The 25,876-nt window shown below is 41.1% G+C and overlaps 1 pseudogene; it reads left to right on the plus strand.

Moving 5' to 3' along the window:
- The window catches only part of LOC109677665 (metaxin-3-like), a 58,092-nt pseudogene that overhangs the window by 24,610 nt on the left and 7,606 nt on the right, over positions 1–25,876 (plus strand).

A 25,876-nucleotide genomic window follows, 5' to 3' on the forward strand; every position in this document is an offset into this window, starting at 1 on the left:
GTGATTTAAAATCCCGGCTAAGAAGTGGAGGTCCAAGTGTTCCTTCTGCTGGACCAGTGGGAAGATATGGAGTCCAGTGAGATGGAAGGTAAAAGTGAGGAGCCTGGGGACAGGGAACAGAGAGCACATGAGGGATGTGCACACAGCTACAACTTGTGTACATTACCAGTCTGGCACTGGAGCAGGAGTAAGGATGAGCTATAGGGATTGGACCACAGTCTAGAAGGATGTCCAGTTGTGGGTTCAGGGCTCTGACTTCTCAAGGAAGCTAAGAGTGACAATCTCTGAATTTCCAAAGCTTCAGGACAAGGTGGTCATGTGGGGTTCTTACATCCTCTTGCAGATCTATCTACAGCCCCAGTTTTGGCATTACAACCAAGTCCAGAGCCTAAGCCAAATTTCTCTGGAACACCAGAGGTGGAGCTGCCTCCTGTGGAGACCCAAGAATATATGTCTGTTACATTTGGAGTGCCTTCAAGGCCTTCATCCTTGGACATGGAACTTGACCTGTTCAGTGAGGACCCTTGTATATTGGCTTCCCCTCATAACCTGGTGAATTACCACTTCTTCCTGATGGAATCTGTGAGTGTCTCTGCAGGGCAGGGTGGTATCAGATGTCCTGACTTCTTCTGTTCATATCGGTATTCCATGGCTCAGAACCATTTTCCCCATTCAGATTCTTAGGTTGACATGACTATGGCCATTTTCTTAAGCAGACCTCATTTAATCCCACCCCACCCCGTGCCTGGAATTTGGCCCTCTGCAGTAATCAGGGTGGAGAAAGCAGTACAGCAGAAAGGACTTAATTTGTCCGTGTGCATTAGGTGAGTGCTGAGGGGTTGATCCCACACTCTTTGAGCAGAACATGGAGGTTATAATCTAGAGGTTTGTGTTAAAAGTTAGGGTTGCTCAATTCACCAGATTAGGAGTCTGTGAGCCTGACCAAGAGCTGGACATCACCCTGAGCAGCAAAGGATGATTTAGAGTCATAGTGGGAAAATCTTGAGATCAGAATTTATAGGGCCAGGTGCACCAGAGGGCCCCACAATTCCTCAACGGCATCCTTGACTTGAGTTCTCTTTGACACAATGTCAGTTTAGCCTTCAGGAGGAAGAGAGCATTGATAGTGGAATCCATATACAGGAAACATATCCCACACAGAGGGTGTCAACTCAGCATCTCTGAATCTGTGATGTAAGGAAGGTGCTGGGCAGAACAGGGACCCTCTATGGTGACAAACCTCCTTGGATTAGTAAACACACATTGCCCCTCACAGCCTGCTCAGAAGTGAGAGCTGAATTCCAAAAACACGCCATAAAACACAGGACTGACTGGATCACAATCAGCATGGTGTGACAGGTCAATCCCCACCTCTGTCTTCTGTGGCTTCTGCTTTGTCTGCCTGTCTCACCCTCTTACACCTCAGTGATGAGGCCTGACACTGAGGTTTCATCTCTCTGGTGGCATCAAAACTCATTGAGATTTTAACTGAAAACTTTGGAATATCCATTGTTTCTATGAAAGGGCCAAATATGGGTATTTCATTGGCTACAAAAATTCTCAATACAATCCTATCTGATGAAGAGTTGACAACTGGGCAGAGTGAGAAGCAGGTATGTTGGTGTCATGACTGGCAAGACCTGGACTAGTGACATTCTGTGGATACCTGGTGATACAAACTGATTTTTCTCTCCTTGTGGAATTATAATCAATATGTATCATTTAGGACTAACTCAGTAGATTCTTCTCTATCAGGCTGACTTGGTATCATAATGTATGTCATCCTACCTATATTTACCTGTGAGTAAAGTCCATCAGACTGATATTATCACAGAGGACAGGGATCTGACTTTGGAATCCAGGGTCAGGTGCTCATTCCTTCACTGGCCTCTCACCTCTTCTGAGAAAATATGAGGAAGTGGAGGAAGCAAGAATCTCCCACAGAGGGAAAGCAGACATGCAATCAGAAAGAGCACTTCCTGGTCACAATTCTATCTTTCTGCAATTGCCTGCAGTTCTTTCTGCTGTGATCAGTACATTCCTTCTCCTGTACAAAAGTGCACTCTTCATGCTGCCTGTAGGTATTGTTTAGTTGGAATGGATATGAAAAAAGAACCCTGTTTTGTGGAGTTAGCCATTTTGAACGACTTGATACACTCCAAGGTGTCCTTGAACAAGCAAGAGATTTGTCAGAGTTTCAAGTGCCCTACCTGTGAATCTCGCACAAGGAGGATGATAGAAAGGGCACTTTGTGCTACCTAACTCCTGACAATGCAGGTTCAATGCTGATCCTGAACAACATTCTTGGAGGCCCTGGTCCAATCTCAGGCCCATGTCTGAACATCATTGAAGGTCTCACCCCTCCCTAATCCTTGAAGATCTTCAAGTAACAAGCACAGGGCCCACCTCCTGTCCAAACACCTCCATCCATAGCCAGCGACATGAATGTGTGAATGTTCATGTTCAATTGAGGTAGTTTGACAATATATACATATATATTATATTAAGTATACATACACACAGATAGATAAATAGATCTATAGAACATAGATAGATAGATAGATAGATAGATAGATACAGGCCCTTGTCATTTTATCTCAATTCCATTGTGGAACTCAGGCTTGGTTTGAGTTGTGTGCTATTTTTTGTAGTTGAATGAATGACATATTCTGGGTTTGTGGCCCTGACTGTCCTTGAAGGGAACATTCACTTCCATTAGCCTCCAAAGTATGGAAATTACAGGTGGGCATCACCACAATCTGGTCTGCATTATATTCTTTGTCTTTCAACTTACTCCTATTGTTCTTCTCTGTGATTGTGCATTAGCTACGTGTTCCACATGTCCCTAAGAATCACAGGGAATACAGCCACTCTGGAATATATAAAAGCAAGGACTTTCTTGGTAGCTGACACCAGGATCATCTACAGTAAACACATGGGGACAGTGACAAGGACAGGAAATATGCAATACCTGGCCATAGTCACATACCTGCTTAAATGAGGGTCCAGTTGTAAACCCAGCTCTATCTCCTCAAATTTGTAAAATTGGATGCCTAGATATGCTCATGGCAGATGTGGCATAGTGTGTGGGTGTTACCATGTCCGGTTTTCCACATGGACTGGGCAGGCAGGTGGGGCAGCATACCAGTAAACTTTGGGGTTATTTGGTCTAAGGGTAGACACTCAGTAGAGTAAAACTTCAGAGAATAAACTTCTTACACCACTCACGACCAAAAACATTGTAGAACCAAGGGGGACCAGGCACCTATATTCCAGAGCAACCTCAGCAAACTCATTGCTCTGGAAAACCTCGAGGGAGAAGGGGATTCAATTGGTGTCTTCTAAACTGCAGATGCTCAGTACCCACGAAAACCCAAAAGGAGGCCTAATCCAAATGTTGAGACTCTTGTTCTCCCCAAACCCATGATGCCTCTCAATTTTTGCAGGTGACACCAAAGGTGATTCAGGGATGGCCAGAATAGTTGGCAAGAGAAAACCAATAGAATCTGATCCCCAACCTAAAGCAACATATCCCTATCAATGTGTGTTTGTGGAATATCTTTGGGTATTTTGTCAGTGCACTCTCAGGCAGAACATTTTGCTGTTTAATACTGATTTAGGGTTTGAATTTCTGGTCATTTTTCCCAACCTAGATTGAAACTCCACCAGTGTCTCTCCAAGAAGAGTTCTATCAATGAAATTCCTGAGGCAGACACCCTGGGGTATTTAATAGACCAAATTTGATTGCCCTGTGTCTGTGGAGATGCCATTTTTGTTTACCCTATCCTGGGTAGTGGGTTTCACTACCACTGAGCATGTGCTGGATGTTCTTTTTACATGCTTAGCAGTGCATTAATACCCAGAGGAATCCATAACTCTTGGCTGTGACTTGCCAAGACACCATCCTGCTCTTTTCCCCATGTGATTGTGGAGACTGGTGGGTTCAGAAGAACTCTCTTAGGAGGTGTTTCCAGGATCCTGAGGGATGAGCCACAGAAGCTCTTGTCTTGGGTCTGATGTGTAGTCAGCTAACAAGAGCTTTGCTCTTCTGTGTGCCAAAAGTTTCTCCAAAATAATCATTGTGCCATAGTCTTCACTTACCCTTGGCCCTGGCAAAGCACCTCCCAATTTTTAAAGGAAGTTCTCTATTCTATGAAGTAATTGCTGACCTATCATATACCAGGGAGCTCTTGGAGATGCAGGAAAACAGGCCGAGCAAGCTACCAGGGAAAGACCCATGTGGCTTCATTGGTTTCTGAAATATAACATGAAACATTACTTTGTTTGGGCAGGATTCCAGGCACATAGTGTATTTCAGTAAAAGAGCAGGTAAATCAATGATTTCCTAGGCTCCATTCACATGGGAAGTTATCATGTAACACTAGGTGTCATCTCAGGTACAATAGAAGTGACAGCCTTATTGACTCCACTAGGTATGACTCCAATGAGGAAGAAAGACCAGAGAACAAACTGAAAAAGGGACTAGCTATTGGGTAAAGAGGGTGCACACCAGTCTTGACTGGGGACATTTAGGGGCTGGGTTTGGGTAGCACTAGGCACAACATGGGTGCCCTAAACTCATGATTCCAAATAGAAGTCTGAGGTTGGAGTGGGGATACCTGAATTGAACAGACTCCAAGAGCGCTGTGGGTGGGGTCCTGAGCACCTGAGCTTAGAGTGGCTACTTGGGCCTCAGTGAAGGGCCCCTTTGAGAGTCCATTATTCAAAACACAGCCTATCACTGTTGGGCTTGCATACCCTGTTGCCATCAAGCCCCAGAGAATCTGTGAGGGTGGCCTCCTTACTAGTGGAGAGTAAGCTGTTCCCCAGCTGCACTGTAATTGCTCTGAGGGAAACTTACACAGCAGTGGAATAGTGTTCTCTCAGACAGCCGAAACATTCCTTAGGGACATGAACCAGCTGGAACAACAATGTGAGGGAAACTAACCCCATTGAGAAGCCAAGGAAGAGGACATGCCCTAGTGGAGTTGATATCCCAGAGGCAAGGGGGCCGAGGCACACACAGAGCAGTATGTGAAGAATCCCTGATCAGGGAAGATGACTCAAGCCATTTAGCTTGAACCTCCTCTCTCCAATACAGGCTTTCTCCCCTGTGCCTTTCCTGCCACTGCCTGGACAGACAAAACATTTGGTCTGCTTTTTCTTGTACTTTGGATAACACAGTAGCAGGCACAGGATCCTAGTACTTCCAAGTCCAATGGGAAAGGATAAAGAAAGTCAAGGTGAGTTCTCTCATTATGCTGCCCTTTTCTCTGCATCCAGGGATATCAGCTATATCCTTGGCAGATGGCTGTACCAGTACTGGGAGAATTTTGGCAAATCTGCCAAGTTTCCCTGCCTCACACTGACAACCACATAGTATAGCTACAAATGCCTGGAATGCAGGAGGAGTGCAATGCCCAACTTTTTCTGGTTCATTGGGAATACCGGGTGCCCAGTGGTGCAGCATATAGAGGTGAGGATCGTGGCATGAATCTTTAGCACATGAGGAGTTGTCTATGTAAACCCCACGTTGTGCTATTTCTGGAGTTGGGCAAAGTGGGACAAGGATCCCGCAACCCAATAGCATTGGGACCACAGTCAAGTAAGGTTTCCTGCTGTGGGGTCAGGACTCTGGCTCCTCAGGCAGCCTGGAGTTATCTTTTATGTTAAAAGCATCAAGCCAAGGTGTTCTTGTCTCATATTGCAGCTACATTAATAGGTCTGGTGATGGATCCCCAACCAAATGCAGAACCTGAGCCACCTCCTTCAGAGGCCCAAGGATTTGAGCCAAGTCCTATGACAGAACCAACAATAAATTTTCCCAGGCCTATGCCTGAAGACACGGATGTGCAGTGGATCAATGAGGACACTAAACACTTATCATATCTCAAGACCTGGTGGAGGAGCACTTCATGGTAATAGATGATGTGAGTAGCTGTGCAGGGCAGTGTTCGCAGGTGTCTTTCTGACGTCCTCTGTCCAGAACTGGCATTCCCTGGTCATTATAATAAAAAGGAGCACCATGAAAGAGCCAATCTTTAACCCAAGACCTGAATTCTACATTTGAGCAGTGGAGATAGTCCACCACAACAGGCTGTATGCACTCAGAGATTGCACAGAGAGACAGCCAGGCATATATTTGTCTTCTGCACCAGGACCTCAGGACTTTGGGTTAAGTCTGAATTGACTGGCCCCACTCAATTTGTTAATTAGATACGAGGCTAAAGTCTAAAGGTTTTTGTGAAAGGGTAGACCAGGGTGCTGGATTCCCCAGGCATGACTACAAGGTGGACAGCACACTGAGACAGGAAAGAAGAAGCAGGAGTCATAATGGAAAAACCTTGGGGTCAGAAAGTATACTGCAAGGTGCTTGATGTGTCACTAAAAATACTCCCAGTTTCTAAACAGCTTCCTTGACTTTAAGCCCTGTTTCACACTAAGTCAATTTATTGACTAGCAGGATGACAGTCATGATAATTGAACCTGAGTCCAGGAAGCCATATCCCACACATATACTGTCAACTCAGTTTGTCTGCATCATGCATGGATGGGAGGGGCTGGACAAGGGCAGAGGGACATGAAGACATGTCACCTTGGTGATGAACTCCATGGAGTAGTAAAGATCAATGGCTGCTCACAACCTTCTGAGAAGAAGCTGAGAGCTGAATGGCAGGCAAGGCACATACACCATCAAATCCAGAACTGAGTGTATCATTATCATCATGGTGTGATAAGTGAATCCCCATGTCTGTCTTCCGTGGCTTCTGCTTTGTCCTCCTGTCTTATCCTCTTACACCTCAGTGATGAGGACCTGGTGAGGGCTGATCAATCCCAAATTGTAGGTCCAAACTTTGGAAAATCCATTGTTTCTAAGGGAGGGCAAGTTGTGGGAATTTGATTAGCAATGAAAATTCTCAGTAGAATCCTATCTGATGAAAAAATGACATTTGGGCAGTTTGAGAAGCAGGTGTGTGGGTGTCATGAGTAGAAAGACACGGACTAGGGACATTCTGTGGATACCTGCTTAGGTAAATCATTTTCTCTCTCCCAGTGGAATGGTAATTTTTAGTGTCATTTGGGGACCATTGAGAAGATACTCTTTTGTAAGGCTGACCCAGTATCATAACACATGTCATCCTACCTATTTTTATCAGTGGGTAAAATCCAGCAGGCTGATATATCACAGAGGTCAGGGTCATGACTTTGGAATGCACAGTCAGACTCTCATTCCTTCACTAGCCTGTCACCTCCTCTGAGAGGACTTTAGAAAGTGGAGGCAGCATGGCTCACCACAGAGGGAAAACAGGCCTGCAAAAAGCTAGAACAATGTCTGGACCCACTTCTAGCTCCAGGCCTTTCTGATCTTGCCTGCAGTTCATCCTGCTGCATCATTCTGGGAGTAGGACTCTCTTTCACCTGTACAAAATCCCACCATCCATTGTCCGGCTATGCATATTGTTTAGTTGGAATGGACATGAAAAGAGGGTCCTGATTTGTGTAGATAACCATCCTTAGGGCCTTGATACACTCTTTGGAGTCCTTGAACAAGTGAGAGATATTTGTCAGAGTGACAAGTGCTCTACCAGTGAATCTGGCACTAGGAAGATGATAGAAAGGGCACTTTGTACCACCTAACTCCAACAATGCAGGTTCAGTGCTGGTCCTGAGCAACACTTGTGGAGGCCCTTGTCAAATCCCAGGTTCTGTTCTGACCATTGCTGAAGTTCTCACTCCTCCCCAATCCTTGAAGTTCTTGAAGTAACAGGCACAGAGTCCATCTACTCTCAAACACTTACTTTAATACCCGGGGGTACAAATGTTTGTGAGGTTTGTGTTCACATGAGGTATCTTGATGGTATATAATACACATGTGTATATACATACATATATACATATATTTTATTTATATATATATATATATATACAGTCTCTTCATGTGGTGAGCACTGTTTCCATACCAAGTGGAGTCCCTCACTCCTGGCTATGATTTGGCCATGAAGTATCCTGCTCTTGTTCCAGTTTGATTATAGACACTAGTGTGCCCAATAGAACACCCTTATGAGGTGTTTCCATTGCCTAGAGGGATGAGCCATAGAAGCACTTGTCTTGAGCCTGATGTTGTGTAGGCAACTACCCAGGGCTGTGGCTCCTCTGAGCATCCCCAATCCCCCTGGGAGAATCATGCTACCTTGGGTCTCACTTATGCTTGGCCTCAGCTAACAGTCTTCCCAGTTTTAAGAGAAAATCCCCAATCTATGGAATAATATCTGACCTATCTTAAGCAGATTGGTCGATCTCAGGTTCTGAAGAACACAGTCCAAGCAAATTATTTGGGAATGAGCCAGATGGTCTCATTCATTGCACAATATAACATGAGGCACCTAGTACATGTGTGCAGGAATTCTAGGAATGTTGTATATGTTACTAAAAAAACAGGCAAATCTCTGATGTCCTGAGCTCAATCCCTTTGGAAAGTCACTCTGTAATGCTATGTTTCATCACAGATTCAGTAGTTTTGACATCTTCTATGACTCTGCCAGGTTCAACAAATTCACTCTGTGCAAGGAAAGGAAGACCAGCTTCCTGAATCTGTTCCCTTTCTATGTGCCTCCAGGGCTCTCATCTACATCCTTCACACATGTCTTAACACGTACTGGGAGGATTTCTATGAACCTAGACTGAGTTTCCCTGGTTGTGTAATTGAGCCTCCAAATGCCTGGTTCAGAGGAGCAGCACCTGGCCCAAGATCTCTTCTTCCAGTGGGAGGTTTTGGAGCCCAAAGAAACAGCCTATGAAGGTGAGAAGCCTGGGTTTGAATGTTGAGCACATGAGGAGTGGTATGTGTAGGACCCCACCTTGTAGACCATCCATTTTCTGAGGTGGGCAAGGAAGAATGAGGAGCTTGCACCTCCACAGCATTTGGACCATAGTCAAGGCTGTCTTATTCTATGGGGTCAGGGTTCTGGCTTCTTTGGCAACTTTGGTATTTTTCTGATTTTTGAGAGCATCAAAGTAAGGTGTTCATATGAGAATCTTGTTTCCTCCTGCAGTGCTTTTAACTGCTCAACTGCTGACTCTTTAACCAAATGCAGAGCCTGAGCCATATCCCAAAGAGGCCCAAGGTTTTGAGCCAAATCCTATGCCAGTACCAACAATAAGTTCTCCTAGGCCTATACCTGAGGACATGGAGCTGAAGATGATCAATGATGACACTCAGCTCCTTGCCACATCTTAAGAACATGAAGAGCACTTCATGCTAACAGGTGGTGGGAGTGACTGTGCAGGCCAGGATGGCATGGGTTCTAACCTATTCTGTTCATATGTGGCATTCTTTAGTTCATAGACATTTTTCCCATCAGAATATCCTTCCTGTCCTTTTCTATTGCTAGAGTGGATGAGCCAACTGAAGAGGAGCTTTACTTCCTTTTATCTTAGTTTGTTTTATTTGTTCCTTTTGTTGTTTTTGTTATGAAAAATTAGTCTATGAAAATTACTACTGTTCACAAATTTACTGCCTCAATAGTATATTATTGCAATTTCATCAAATAAAAGTTTCTTAGTTTTCAAATTACATAACATCGTTTGTCATAAGTAACCATAATTTTCTCTACTCTTTGACATTAGATGCCTCACATCATGACATTTCCTCCAGACCTGGTAGCACAGAACCTCATGCTGACAGATGCTGTCAATGGCTCTGCAGAGCAGGGTTGTTGCAAGTGTCCTTTAAACTTGTTCTGTACACACCTGGCATTGCTTGGCTAACAGCCATTTTCCCATTCAATTATAGAAGCACCCTGAAGAGGGCCATTTTCTTAATGCAAAACTTCACATCAACCTTTGGACTGTCGATGTGGTCTCCTTCCAGTTACTGTATGAACTCAGGGATGGGCTAGAGATGCATCTATGTACACATTTATCTCCTGTGCTAGTACCTCAGGCCTTTTGTTGAGGCCAGAGATGGCTGAACCACACCTTTTGTGAGTATATCATGGAATGTAGAGTGCAGGGATTTGTGTGAAAGAGATGGGTGCTGTGTTCACCAGGCCAAGGAGTCTGTGAGCATGACTGAAATATGGACAGATACCTGATTAAGGAAAGGACTTTTGAGTCATACTGGGATGACCTTGATATCAGAATTTATAAACAAATGTGTTGCATTTGTCATTACAGGGAGTCACGGATTCTGGACAGCATCCTGTTTGGCATGAAGTCCAATTAGCCTTCAGTAGGGTGGACAGCAATGAAAAGCGAACCTACATACAGGATGGATGCCCCATATACCTACTGTCAACTCAGCTATTCTGTATCATTAAGGGATGGGAGGGACTGAGCAGACAGGGAACCTCCTAGATGACACACTGCTTGGAAAAGCTCAGCTCAAGGGCCCCTTACTGGCTGCTCAGAAAGAGTTGATTGATGAATGGCAGGTACATGTACCATCTCATCTAGGAGCCACTGGATGACCACAATCTGCACATTATGACACATCAACGTCCATCTCTGTATTCTGTGGCTTCTCCCTTGACCTAGGAGGACTGGTTAGTGGCTGTTCTCTCCAGGGTCATGAAAGCTCATGTCAGTTTTCAGGTAAAACTCTTAGATAATTCATTGTTTGAAAGAGATTTAGATTCATGAGCATTTTCTTGGTAATTAAAATTCTGAATAGAATCTGTTCTGAATAAGATAAAGAAGCTTCTCTGGAGCCTACAATTGAATAGAGGTGAAAATCTGTATGTGAATATCAGGGCTGGCAGGACCCTGACAAAGGATACTCTGGGGAGGCTTCCTTAAGCCAGCCTTTGTTGTTCTACCATGGGAGAAAAAGGCAGTATGTGTCTCCAAGGGACAACTCAGCAGTTGTCCTGAAAACTGACATTTTCAGGTTAATACAGCTCACTAGGCAAGTAAAAGTGAGGACTTTCTAGGCGAGAGATAAAAAGATTATTCCTAGTGAGCAAACCAGGAGTGTGGGAAAGAAACATGATGCTCTACGACCAATGCACAGTCAAACAACTGGTTGGAAGGAGGGGCCAGTTGTGAACCTGGCTCTCTATCCTTAAAGGTGGGGCACTGGTGTGCCAGGCCTGGCTTATGACAGGATGGTGGAAGGTGTGGACCCAACTGTGTCTAGATTTCCACCTGCAGAGGACAGGTACGTGGATCAACATACCAGTGGACCTTGAACAAGTTTTTTCTGAGGCAGAGGCTCAGTTGAGAAAACCTTTACAGATGACTTCACTTTAGGCATTAATTACCACAGACAACATAGAAACCTGGTGCTCAGTCACCTTCAATCTCAAGCTGGTAACTCATTTCATTCTTCAGCAGTCTCATTCAAGTTGCCTATATTTCCATGTTTGAACTCTTTTCTTGGTCCTCATCCATAGTGGTTGAGCCCTGAAGCAAGGAGATCCTCAAGGCAGTCACAGGGACAATTTTTTGGACTGCCTTTTGCCTTTGCTGATGTTTGAGGACACCTTCTTTGTCCCCACATTTATAGGCATCTACTGATATTACACTGCCCCCCAGCAGTGCTTGATATGCTTTTCACATCCTCAGCACTGTCTCAATAACTAGATGGCTCCCCAACTAATGGCTGTCACTTGGTAATGCCCTGCTTTGCTCTTGTCCTGAGAAGAGAGTATATACCATGTGCTCAGTAGAAACCTCATATACTGTGTTGCCAGGACAAAAAGTTATGAGTGTTGGAAGTTCTTGTCATGGGCCTAATCCTCTGAAGTCAGCTGCCTAGGGCTTGGCTCTTCTGTGCTTTCCCAGTCTCCCTTTCAGAAGCTCTCAGCCTTGGCCCTCACTCACTGGTGGCTGCAGCAAGGCACTTTCCTGATTTTTAAAGGATTTTCCCCATTCCATGGAGAATGTCATTGCGAACCTAACTGTAGCAGATCAGAGAGCTCTTAGTTTACTGAGAATCCCAGACCCAGTGAAATATATGGGAAAGAGCCAGATGGCCTAATTTTTTTGCACAAATATATATATATTTGAGACCCCCTACTATGTGATGGCAAATTTTTCAGACACTTAGTATAATTTGGTAAGACAGAAAATAAATCACTTTTATTCTGGGCTTCATTACATTAGGAAGTCACTCAATAACACTAGGTGTCATAGCAGGTATAATAGATGTGACACTTTCATGGACTCTTCTAAGTATGGTTCCAACAAGATAAGTTCAAAAGGTGAGCAACTATTGGGTAAAGGTGGTGGGCACCTGTCTCAAAGTGGGGATAGTGGGGATATTTGGTGCCTGGGTTTGAATAGGACTGGGCACACCCTGGGTCCCCAAACTCTTGTGGTTGTGCATAGAGATCAGAGGTCTTGGGCTTATCTGAACTACGAAGAAGCCAAGAGAGCTGTGGCTGTCTTCCTAAGCACCTGAGGGGGAGAGCGGTTTCTAAGGCCTCAGTGCAGGCACCTATGAGAATCCATTATCACAAGACAGCCTTTATCTGAGAGATTGACCACCCCATTGTCCCTCCAGACCACCAAATAGATGTGACAGCCACACTTCTTAGCAAAAGGAACTCAGCTGTCCCCCAGGGGTGAAGTGAGTGCCTCAGAGCCAGCTGTGCCTCTCAAGTAGAGAGTGTTTTGGGTGGTTATCACAAATGGTGCTTATGGAGATGATGAATCAGGAACCACAATTTGAGGATCAATGGCACCATTTAAATGTCAGCTAGTAGGGCATGTCCTAGTGAAGTTGATATTCCAGTGGGAAATGGGCCAAGAGGCACACGGAGCAGTGTGTAGAGAAACCCAGAACAGGAATTATGTGCTCAAACCTTTTAGCTTGAGCTCCACTGAGGTTCCCTAAAGTTTCTGCCTATCTACTTTTCTGCCAGACAAGGGACTTGGGCTCAGGTGTGCTAGTTTTTGGATAAGCAGGGTCAGGCCCAGGAACCCAGTACCCAAATGCAGCTGTGGCAAGACAGGGAGAGGAAAGGCCAGGCCTCTGATTCTGCTGCTGTTCAATTTGTCTTCAGGGCCTTCTCTATTCTTGCCATCTGGTTGGACAAGAACTCAGAGGCTTTCTGTCAGCCTCCACACTTGCCTTGCTTCAAGCTTTTGATAGATCTGCTGCATCTCAACATGCCAGTCTTCAATGATTAATCCTGTGCTCATTTTCTGCTGGTCCAGTGGGAGCACCAGGAGCCCCAATGAGACAGAAGCCAATGGTGAGAAGACTGGTGTGGGGACACCTAGCACATGACAATGCATCTGTAATGGGCCCCACTTTGTAGATATTCTAAGTCTGGCATTGTGCCAAGAGAAGGATGAGCCTTCCCCCAAAGGCATTGGACCACAGTCTTGGCAGGCATCCTGTTGTGGGTTCAGGACTGTGTCTTCTCAGGCAGATGTTTGGGATTGGCCCCAAAATACTCTAGAAGGGAAGGGAAAATTGATGAGGTTCAGATGGGATGTGGATAGTGCAGGAATATCCATAGGTTAATGTTTGTTAGGAGTGCAGGCCAAGTACTTTAAAGTTCATTATATCTTTTGTACATTTATGTATACGTTAATATGTTATTTTGTCCCTGAAGAACAAAACAAGGGCTCTACAATTGAGCTACACCCTCCATTCTCAAAATGCTTTTTAAATGATTATATAACTGTATTGAAAGACTATAGGGAGAGAAAGTGATGATGGCAGGAGGGCAAGAATATTGGCACACATTCATAGTGAGAAATGCAGAGATAATGTCTGGAACATACAAGAAATTCAGGAAGTAGCTGAACATACACTTTTTTTGAAATAGGATTATAAACTAGCTACTCAGAAGGCAGAGACAGGAGGATTGCAGACTGTGCCTGCCTCAGGCAAAAATCAGGAGACCCTATCTGAGAAGCAAAGGGCTGGGGCACTTCTCAAGTGCTAGAGTACTTGCCTATGGTAAGTAATGTTCTGTTCTGAGCAGATGGGTTTACTGATTTCAGCAGACTGGAGGACAAATGAGCCAGGAGTGAGTTTTATAGGCTTTATTACCCATTGTAGCAGCCAGCCAGTTAGCCCCCATCATCTCCTACATTGTTTCCCCAGCCTGCTCACACAGCAGTTTTTATACAGCTGTAGACAAAATGGCACCCAGTCAAGTTATTACATGTATTCTGTATGTGTGTCCAGATACTGGTTACATAACTAGTTGTCCATGAGTGGTTACGTAGCAATAACGAGTATGCCTGTATACAGGCAATGAACCTAAATGTAGCAATTTTCTAAATGCTTAGCAAGTGCTAGGTCCTGAGTTCAATCCTCAGTAAATAAAAACAAATAAAGGAAAAACATCTATACAAACTTGATGGTATAGTTAAGGTGTAAACTCAAGTGCCCAGGGGAAAATGAATTCAGGAATAAGGAAAGTGAGTCTTCTCTTTTCCTTCTCATACAAAGGCCTGACTTTTAAAGCTATGTACATGTATATCTTTAAAGATGAAAGTTATATTGAATGTTAACATTTAGGCCAGGTGTATAACACCACAATTGCTCATGAAACAGAAGCAGAATCTCAATTTTGAGGTCTAGGATAGTAGAACAGAAACAAAAGCTGAAACCCAATTCATCACATAAGCTGGAGGTATGGCTCAAGCAACAGATTCCCCTGACTCAAAACCATGAAGACCAGAGTTTAACTACTATTTCCACAAAAGCAAAAAAACCAACAGAATGACCACAAAACAACTAAACATGTAGAAGGCATATCTTGGGAATACATGAAGAAAGTTAAGTGTTAAAAAGAATATTAGATAAGACTATGTGCTCATGTTCAATTTTGTGTGTATAATAATATTATGATTATGTAGCCAAATGCACTTAGTCCTTAGGAGATAACTTATTTAATTATTTAGGAATGTTAACCTTGGGTAAGTCAGGTTGAAAGATCAATTAGTTAACCAAATAAATAGTTAATTTTACTATTTGTGCAACTTTCTGTGGGGTTGAAGTTTTGTAAAATAAAGCATCAGGGGCAAAAATAAGGCAGGGCAGGGAGGCACACTTCTGTAATCTCAGCTACTTGGAAGGCTGACATTCACAGCATTATGGTTCAAAGTCAGCCTAGACAAAAACTTATCAAGCCTCATCTCAATCAATAAGCCTGGTGTGTGGTGGTAGGCTTCTCTCATCCCAGCTGATGATCACTGTCCTGGCTTACCTGGGAAAAACTGGAGACCCTATTCAGAGAAACAACTACAGCAGAAGGACTGGGGGCATGACTCTATCAATAAGAGTGCCTGCCTGGAAAGCTTAAGGCCATGAGTTCAAACCCCAGTACTGCCAAGTAAGAACTAAAAACAAAGAAGGAAAAGTTTCCAAAATAGTCCCATGTATTGAGGGATTTCAAGATGGCTCCTAGAGGGAGGAAGCAGACAATGTGCCTCCTCCAGTGAAATCTTGGAGAAACGCTGAAGACACACCTTGCAGGCAAGGCCACAGAGAAAAGGCAAAACTTGACCCCTCCACGCCTCCAGCCTGCGCAGAGAATCTCTACTTCACGTTAAACAGAGAAAGCAGGAGGGCCCCCAGGCCACAAGACACCTGCGCCCAGATGGCTTGGGAAGATGTGGATAAGGTGAGCTTAGCGGTATGCGGTGCTTCCACATACAGCCCTGGGCCAGATCAGCATAGCTCCCTGGACAGACAGACCCCCACCTGGGGAAAAAAGAGAAACTGAGTAATAAGCAAAAAGAACAATAATGACACATGGCAAAGAGGGTGGGGTGCCCTGAGCTCTGAACAGGTGGGAGGGGAATCCTTCCCAGAACTATAAATAAACAAGCTGGGCCTGGCCGGAGAGGCTCTGATGGGAGGGGGGTGCACGCCCAGCAACCGGGAGCAGGAAAGCTTGTGAGAGTGGCGGAGGGAGGTAAACTCCACAGGAGAAGGAGGAAGACCCACTTCCCATGTGAGCTGTAAACAAACACACTGGCCAGCAGGAGCAGCAGCACATGCCCAGCAAGCAGGAACAGGAAAGCTTATAAAAGCGGCAGTGGGAGGAAAATTCCACAGGAGAGGGAGGAAGACCCACTTCCTATGTGAACTGTAAATAAACATGCAGGCCTGAGAAAGTGGATGCGGTGTCACCTCCCCCAGTATGCTTGGAAAGGAGAAAGCTTGTAGCAGCGGCCTGCACACAGGAGAACTCTGAGTAAACAAAGCCTGTGGGGCCAGGTGAGTGTTAAGCTCACTCCTGAGAACTGCCTCCAACAACTGCAGGGAGACTGCAGAGGGCAGGCAAGCCACAGCTGCAGATAGCCATTCACAGACCTGTCTCCAGACTCTTTTGTTTCTGCTCTGTCTACCATTGATGAGAAAACAACCGAACTACACCTGCATGCTGAAAAATTTACTGAAACTGTATTGCATTTGAACTTGGGACACTTGGTGGGTTTTTTTTTTTGGTGTGCAGTTTTGTTCTACTTCATGTCTCCCCTTTGATGAGACAACTACAGAACAACATCTGAGGCACCATCTCCAGGATTGGAGGCTGAGGGACGAACTCCAAAATTATTAAGACTGAAAATTCATTGTGTTTGAACTTGGAGGTTTTCTTGTTTTGTTTTGTTTTATTTTATTTTATATATATATATTTTTTCTTTCATTTACTTATTTTTAATTATTATTCTTATCTATACTCTTATGATTTTTTAATTTTCAATCCTCTCTCTGTCTCTCTAATGCTTTTTCAGCTTAAGGTTGATTAGTACAATGTCTTTCCCTGTTTATATCTTTGAAACTTTTTTGTATGTTTCTTTGTTTTGTTTTTTTTCAACTTGATTATTTGTTTTTCCCTTTTCCTTTAACTTCTTTACTTTCTATCATTCTCACCCTTCCTTTCTAAATATCACTAGTGCTATTATTACAAGCCAGAAAATACTTAATTGCACACAGTACAGGGACAATAACAACACTAAGAGCAATGACGGCAAGACAGAAAAAGCAGGGAAACCAGTTTCTACACAGCAAAAAGTTAGTACAGGAACCAGAGGGAAATGAAGAAAACAGATACTTAGATCCAGACTCCAACAAAATGAAAATAAACTATGCCAAAGTACCCAATGAAGCCCACAAGAATAATTTAAAAGAAGACATACTACAGATACTCAATGAGAATTTTATAGAGATGATACTGGATATGGTCAACCAAAATGTACAAGAGACACTCAATAAAAATAAAGAATTTGGAAAAGCAAAAGAAGAAATAAAGGAAACCATACAAGCACTGTATAAACGCCAAAGTGAAACAGAGAACACAATTAATAAAGAGATAAGTGAACTCAGGACAAAAATAGACAACATTAAAGAGGAAATGACCCAGGGTATGGAAAACCTCAGAAAAAAGAACGAAACAGAATTGCAAAACAAAATAGAAGGCCAATCCAGAAAATAGAACAAACAGAAGACAGAATCACAGAACTCAAAGAAGAAATGGTAATTAAAGGAAAAGCTGAAGAACTTTTAAATAAACAACTCAAGACCTGTGAAAAGAAAATGAGAGAACTCACTGACTCCATCAAAAGACCAAACTTCAGAATCATAGGCATTGAAGACAGAGAAGAGGTGCAAGGAAAGGGAATGCATAATATGTTCAACAAAATAATAACAGAAAATTTCCCAAATCTAGAGAAAGATATTCCCATAAAGATGCAAAGGGGTCTCCAGGACACCAAACAGACCAGATCAAAATAGAACTACCCCACGTCATATCATCATTAAAACAACAAGTTCACAAACTAGGGAAATAATATTGTAGGCTGTAAGAGAGAAAAAACAATAGAAACATTAAAAGCAAGAAGAGCGTGAGGTAAGATCTTCCGGGCACTGAATGAAAATAACTTCAACCCCAGGATACTCTACCCAGCAAAACTATCATTCAAAATAGATGGAGCAATAAAAGTCTTCCATGATAAGCAGAAACTAAAACAATATGTAACCACAAAGCCACCACTAGAAAAGATTCTTCAAGGGATCTGCACACAGAAAGTGAAACCCAACATAACCATGAAAGGACAGGCAGCTCCAAAAACAGGAAAAGAAAAAGCAAGAGAGTAGAGAGTAACCTCAACTTAGGTACACACAATCAAACCTTCAAACAACTAAGAAAACTAAAGGACAGGAATCATCACATGCATGTCAGTACTAACACTTAGTGTTAATGAACTTAATTCCCCCATCAAAAGGCACCACATGAGGAACTGGATTAAAAAGTAAGATCCAACAATTTGTTGCTTACAGGAGACCCACCTCACTGACAGAAATAAGCATAGGCTCAAGATGAAAGGCTGGAAGAAGATTTACCAAGCCAATGGGCCCGAAAATGGGCAGGAGTAGCAATATTTATCTCTGACAAAGTAGACTTCAAACCTACATTGATCAAACGAGATAAAGAAGGACATTCCATACTAATAGAAGGAGAAATAGACCAAAAGGAAATAATAATTGTCAATCTATATGCACCCAATGTCAACACACCCAATTTCATCAAACATACCCTGATAGACCTAAAAGCATATATTAACTCCAACACAGTGGTTTTCAAGACTTTAACACCCATTATCATTAATAGATAGGTCATCCAAACAAAAAAATCAATAAAGAAATCCAAGATCTAAAATATACAATAGATCAAATGGGCCTGCTTGACATCTACAGAACATTTCATCCAACTTCTACAGAGTATTCATTCTTCTCAGCTGCCCATGGAACCTTCTCCAAAATAGATCATATGTTAGGGCACAAAGCAAGCCTCAGCAAATACAATAAAACAGAAACTATACTGTGCATACTATCTGATCACAATGCAATAAAACTAGAACTCAACAATAAAAGTAAAGACAAAAAACATGCAAAGAGATGGAAACTAAATAACTCATTACTTCATGCACAATGTGTCATTGATGAAATAAAAGAGAAAATTAAAAAGTCCCTGGAAGTCAATGAAAATGAAAACACTACCTACTGGAACCTATGAGACACAGCAAAGGCAGGCCTGAGAGGAAAGTTTATAGCCATGAATGCATATATTAAAAAGACTGAAAGATCACAAATCAATGACCTAATGATACATCTCAAACTCCTAGAAAAAGAAGACAACCAAATCCCAAAACAAATGGAAGGAGAGAAATAATAAAAATAAGAGCTGAAATCAACAAAATAGAAACCAAAAAAGCCATACAAAGAATTAATGAAACAAAAAGTTGGTTCTTTGAAAAAATAAACAACATCCATCAACACACCCCTGGCAAACCTGACTAAAATGAGGAGAGAAAAAACCCAAATTACTAGAATCAAGAATGCAAAAGGGGAGATAACAACAAACACCATGCAAGTCCAGGAAATCATCAGAGACTACTTTGAGAACCTATATTCAAATAAATTTGAAAATCTTAAAGAAATGGACAGATTTCTAGATACATGTGATCATCCAAAACTGAACCAAGAGGAAATTAATCACCTGAATAGATCCATAACACAAAATGAAATTGAAGCAGCAATCAAGAGTCTCCCCAAAAACAAAAGTCCAGGCCTGATGGATTCTCTGATGAATTCTATCAGACCATTAAAGAATAACTGATACCAACCCTCCTTAAAATGTTGCACAAAATAGAAAGGGAAGGAAAATGGACTAACACATTTTATGAAGCCAGTATTACACCATCCCAAAACCAGGCAAAGACACCTCCAAAAAGGAGAACTATAGGCCAATCCCTTAATGAACATTGATGCAAAAATCCTCAACAAAATAATGACAAACTGAATTCAACAGCACATCAAAAAGATTATTCATCACGACCAACTAGGCTTCATCCCAGGAATGCAGGGGTCGTTCAACATATGAAAATCAATAAATGTAATAAACCACATTGACAGAAGCAAAGACAAAAATCACTTGATCATCTCAACAGATGCAGAAAAAGCCTTTGATAAGATCCAACACCATTTCATGATAAATCCTCTAAGAAAACTAGGAATAGAAGGAAAGTACCTCAACATTATAAAAGCTATATATGACAAACCTACAGCCAGCATTATACTTAATAGAGAAAAACTGAAACTATTCCCTCTGAAATCAGGAACTAGACAAGGATGCCCACTATCTCCACTCCTATTCAACATAGTACTGGAATTCCTAGCCAGAGCAATTAGGCAAGAAAAGGGAATAAAAGGAATACAAATAGGTAAAGAAACTGTCAAAATATCCCTATTTGCATACAACATGATCCTATACCTTAAAGACTCAAAAAACTCTACTCAGAAGCTTCTAGACATCATCAATAGCTACAGCAAGGTAGCAGGATATAAAAATCAACATAGAAAAATCATTAGCATTTCAATACACTAATAATGAACAAACTGAAAAAGAATATATGAAAACAATTCCATTTACAATAGCCTCAAAAAAATCAAATACCTAGGTGTAAACCTAACAAAAGATGTGAACAAGCTCTACAAGGAAAACTATAAACTTCAGAAGAAAGAGATTGAGGAAGACTATAAAAAGTGGAGAGATCTCCCATGCTTATGGATTGGTAGATTAAATATAGTAAAAATGTCTATACTCCCAAAATTAATCTACATGTTTAATGCAATTCCCATCAAAATTCCAATGACATTCATTAAAGAGATTGAAAAATCTACTGTGAAATTTATATGGAAACACAAGAGGCCACGAATAGCCAAGGCAATACTCAGTCAAAAGAACAATGCTGGCGGTATCACGATACCTGACTTCAAACTATATTACAAAGTAATAACAATAAAAACAGCATGGTACTGGCACAAAAACAGATATGAAGACCAGTGGAACAGAATATAGGACCCAGATATGAAGCCACACAACTATAACCTAGTTGTATTTGACAAAGGAGCTAAAAATATATGATGGAGAAAAAGCAGCCTCTTCAACAAAAACTGCTGGGTAAACTGGTTAGCAGTCTGCAAAAAACTGAAACTAGATCCATGTATATCACCCTATACCAGTATTAACTCAAAATGGATCAAGGATCTTAATATCAGACCCCAAACTCTAGAGTTGATACAGGAAAGAGTAGGAAATACTCTGGAGTTAGTAGGTATAGGTAAGAACTTTCTCAACGAAACCCCAGCAGCACAGCAACTAAGAGATAGCATAGATAAATGGGACTTCATAAAACTAAAAGACATCTGCTCATCAAAAAAATGGTCTCTAAAGTGAAGAGACTTGGGTCATTTCTCCCCCCTGCCGCCACCCCCTCCCTTACCACCCACTCCTCCCCCTCCCTCTCCCCCTACCCCCTCAATACCCAGCAGAAACTATTTTGCCCTTATTTCTAATTTTGTTGTAGAGAAAGTATAAGCCATGTATGCACATATGAATAAATAAAAAATAAAAGAAAAGAAAAGAAAAAGAAAAAGAAAAAAGAAAAAAAAATAAACTGAAGAGAATACCTACAGAGTGGGAGAAAATATTTGCCTGCTACACATCAAACAAAGGACTGATAACCAGAATATATAGGGAACTTAAAAAACAAAATTCTCCTAAAACTAATGAACCAATAAAGAAATGGGCAAATGAACTAAACAGTATTTCTCAAAAGAAGAAATTCAAATGGCCAAAAAACACATGAAAAAATGCTCACCATCTCTAACAATGAAGGAAATGCAAAATAAAACCACACTAAGATTCCACCTCACCCCTGTTAGAATAGCCATCATTAGCAACACCACCAACAACAGGTGTTGGCGAGGATGCAGGGAAAATGGAATGTTCTTACACTGTTGGTGGGAATGTAAACTAGTACAACCACTCTGGAAAAAAATTTGGAGGCTACTTAAAAAGCTAAACATTGATCTACCATTTGATCCAGCAATACCACTCTTGGGGATATACCCAAAAGACTGTGACACAGGTTACTCCAGAGGCACCTGCAGACCCATGTTTATTGCAGCATTATTCACAATGGCCAAGTTATGGAAAGAGCCAAGATGCCCTACTACTGACGAATGGAACAAGAAAATGTGGTATCTATACACAATACACTTTTATGCAGCCATGATGAAGTATGAAATGTTATCATTCACTGGTAAATGGATGGAATTGGAGAACATCATTCTGAGTGAGGTTAGCCTGGCCCAAAAGACCAAAAATCATATGTTGTCCCTCATATGCAGACATTAGATCAAGGGCAAACACAACAAGGGGATTGGACTTTGAACACATGATAAAAGCGAGAGCACACAAGGGAGGTGTGAGGATAAGTAAGACACCTAAAAAATTAGCTAGCATTTGTTGCCCTCAAAGCAGAGAAACTAAAGCAGATACCTTAAAAGCAACTGAGGCCAATAGGAGAAGGGGACCAGGAGCTAGAGAAAAGGTTAGATAAAAAAGAATTAAACTAGAAGGTAACACACAAGCACAGGAAATTAATGTGAGTCAACCCCCTGTATAGCTATCCTTATCTCAACTATCAAAAACTCTTGGTCCTTCCTATTATTGCTTATACTCTCTCTTCAACAAAATTAGGGATAAGGGCAAAATAGTTTCTGCCAGGTATCAAAGGGGTGAGGGGGAGAGGGAGGGGTGGAGTGGGTGGTAAGGGAGGGGTGGGGCAGGGGGGAGAAATGAATAATAAAATAATAAAAAATTTTTTAAAATCTCATTTATTCAAACACATAGTAGAAATAGTTTTGTGTTATTAGAATGCAAAATAGAGCAATTTTTAAAGAACAAATTATTCAAAGTGGCAGTGTGCACTGTAGACAAAGCTCAAAGCAAATATCTGGCATGAGGAAAAACTTACAATAGTCAGAGTGAATTCAGGGGAGAAAGAGAGCTATCAAGAAGCTCCATGTATACAAGTAACCCAAACCCCCATGGTACCAATTATTGTTGAACTAGTGGTCCTCTCACAGATGAAGGAGGAGGACAAAGCCTGACCTTGGTTTATGGACAACTACTGTAGCCGAAGGGATTGTAGTGTGAAGAAATGTTTTAATAGGACTGCTCCTAGGACCTACACCTTCTACCTTAGCAGGGTAGGAAGGTTGTGGCAAGAGGGTGAGGGTAGCAGAAGGGAAAAGGAAGGAAAAGGCAGAAGGAGGAAATATTAAAGTATTATGACTGTCAGCATTCTTTGCTTCCATTAATTTGTATGACTTCTAGGAAGTGATCCACAGACACAGTGAAACATAAAATCCCTTTGTTCATCTCTGCATGGGGCTTGATTCTCATTTTTGGGACATGATTTTGCCTCTTGTGTTTTTCTTCTGCAAAACTCAAAGTTCTCACAATAGAGCAAACAGAAGATCTAGGATCATCCTTTTTTTCTTAAATCATAGAATCAGGAGGATTGTTCTCTCACAAGCCTGAAGAGAAGTTCTGAGATACTGGCTGTGCATGAATTGATGTTTGGGACAAATTATTGAAAACTCAGCATTTCCTAAGCAGTGAGATGCAGAGTTTCCTAACTACAGAAATAAGTTTTGGAAACTCATTTATCTTCCTCTAGACAGGAAACAAATCATGATACATTTAACATCTAATTATCTTTTTCCTGCTGTGTAAATATTCTGTTCTCCTCAGCATATTATTTCTTTTTCAACAAGTTCAGGAAAATTTAACAACATAAACCTCTGTTTTTGCCCACCTCAGGGTCCATCACATAATTCAGTGCTGATATTCTCTCTGAGGAAAATGGACTCTTTCATAGGGATATGGAAACTATCTTTTAAATATCTATGCTTTTTCCTTGGGTGAATTTTTTTAACTTATTTACACATAGGCATTGGATTCCTTTAGTGGTCTGCACAACAGTTATCTTCACCACTGAAAATAGGTTTATTGGATAAACCTTTGGTATACAAGCAGCAAATTGCTTAGCTCAGCCTTACTTGTCTTTGATGAGTTTTATAACATTTTATCTAGGTCAATGGCTTAAGACAGTTCTCTAACTTTTCTGTTTATAGTTACGGGTTGATAATTGAGCACGAACTTTTCCTGGGCCTTTTTGGTTGAACAATATGAGAAAACTGGTCAAGAAATGTTTTGATACTTACCTTATTTGAAGAGTTGTGACATCATATCCTTTCTTTCTATGTCTCTTTCCATGTCAATGTTTCAATCCACTTCCTCACCTGTAACTTCTCTATCACCTCATTGCTAAGGAGAGAAGCCAGACCTTTGGGTGTAAAATTTCTCCAACTGTTCACTACAATATGCTTTGCCATTGTTCCAGATGCTTGAAATACTACAGAAGGTATAAAAGTAAGAGTAGTGATGAAACTCACATGTTTTCTTCAACAATAATAGCCCGCAACTGAACAGGAAAAAGTCTTGAAAATAGTTTCCTCCAGTCATTCTCAGGATTGAAAAAAAATTTTGTATTCTTATCTCACACTTATGTGCATTAATTATTGTTTTATCAAAATATTTTGTTGCTGCTTAGAGAATGTTAACTTTTAGAAAATATATTTTTATTTCATTCAGAAAAATTTGAACTGAGTAATATTTAATTTATTTTTCTTAATTGAACACAGAGCAATATCCACTAAAACTCGGATAAAAGCAAGGAGCCTTGGCAGTCAATCAGTGCTCTCCTTATCTGTTTCATAGTACCTACATACAATATCATCAACTAGGTGAAGAACTGAATTAAAAACACATCCAACAAAGTCTTTAATGGAACTATTTGCTGTTCAGTGGTCCTGAGCAAGAAATTTGCAATTCTTTTTTGAAAACCTTCCAAATGAGCCTGAGCACAATCACTTGTGAAAATATTTGCATGAACAGTACTAGGAAGCCAAACTTTTTTTAAACAAAATAATTTTCTTGCTTTATTAAGGTACTAGACTTCACAGAACAGACTTAAAATGCTTTTAATAAATGAGTTATGTAATTCTTATGCATAGGAATTAAATATTCCTACTTATGCATTTATAATATTTGCTTATGTATTCATTTGTTGGTCCAAGGAGAGGTGGAGTTGAGCTCATCTTACTTCTTAGTTCTTAGTACATTGTAGTTTTATCTTCATATTCTTACTCATATGCACTCTGACCTTAAGTCTTTGTCATAATTAAAAATAATTACAAGGAAAAATGTCCTTGTGTTGTGAATCTTTTTCTTTCCTCAATTCTTTTACTAATTTCTGGTGACCACATAAATTACCTTACATAACATTTAGCTATATTAAAATAAATACAAATATCTCTACATAACAGAAGTTATATGAATATATTGTTACATATGGTTAGTTCTATCTATTTGTATGTATCTGATGCATATTAATCCATCTATCATGTTCTATGTATTCATTCCCTGGGTTCCACTCTCTATGATCTATAGCAATGTCACAGAGAATACTTTCAATTAGTAGCCCATTAAGAACCCATTGAAACACTTTTCTTAGATGGGATCAATGAATCATAGAGAAAATATATTCTTAATTATTTTGAGCATGTTCAGAGAGTTTTGAGAATGGAACTCCCACCAGCAGTGCACCAATACTTGCCAAGATTTGACATCATTTATTCTCATAATTTTTGCACATGATAAGGTCATATGAACTCTTGTTAAAAATTTCCATTTCCTTGGTTACCAGTGACTTTGGGAATGTTTTAGTATGTTTTCTGGATTCTGGAACTCATCAATTTTAACCCCTAACTCATGCACCATGCCTGTTTTTTCAATTATTCTATCACTTCAATTATAACTTTTTAAAATATGCCTTCATTTTTTTCAATATTTTGATGATTTTTCTACCACAGAATCATATCAACATCCCTGAGTTGTGGGTTCTGAATATTTACAAGCATCTTTTATGTCAGTCCCTTGTGTACTTATCTCTAATGCCTTACCCTGAGCAGACATTGTTGATTTTT

Source organism: Castor canadensis, chromosome 5 (assembly GCF_047511655.1).
Source record: "Castor canadensis chromosome 5, mCasCan1.hap1v2, whole genome shotgun sequence".
In the NCBI taxonomy this organism is placed as follows: Eukaryota; Metazoa; Chordata; class Mammalia; order Rodentia; family Castoridae; genus Castor; species Castor canadensis.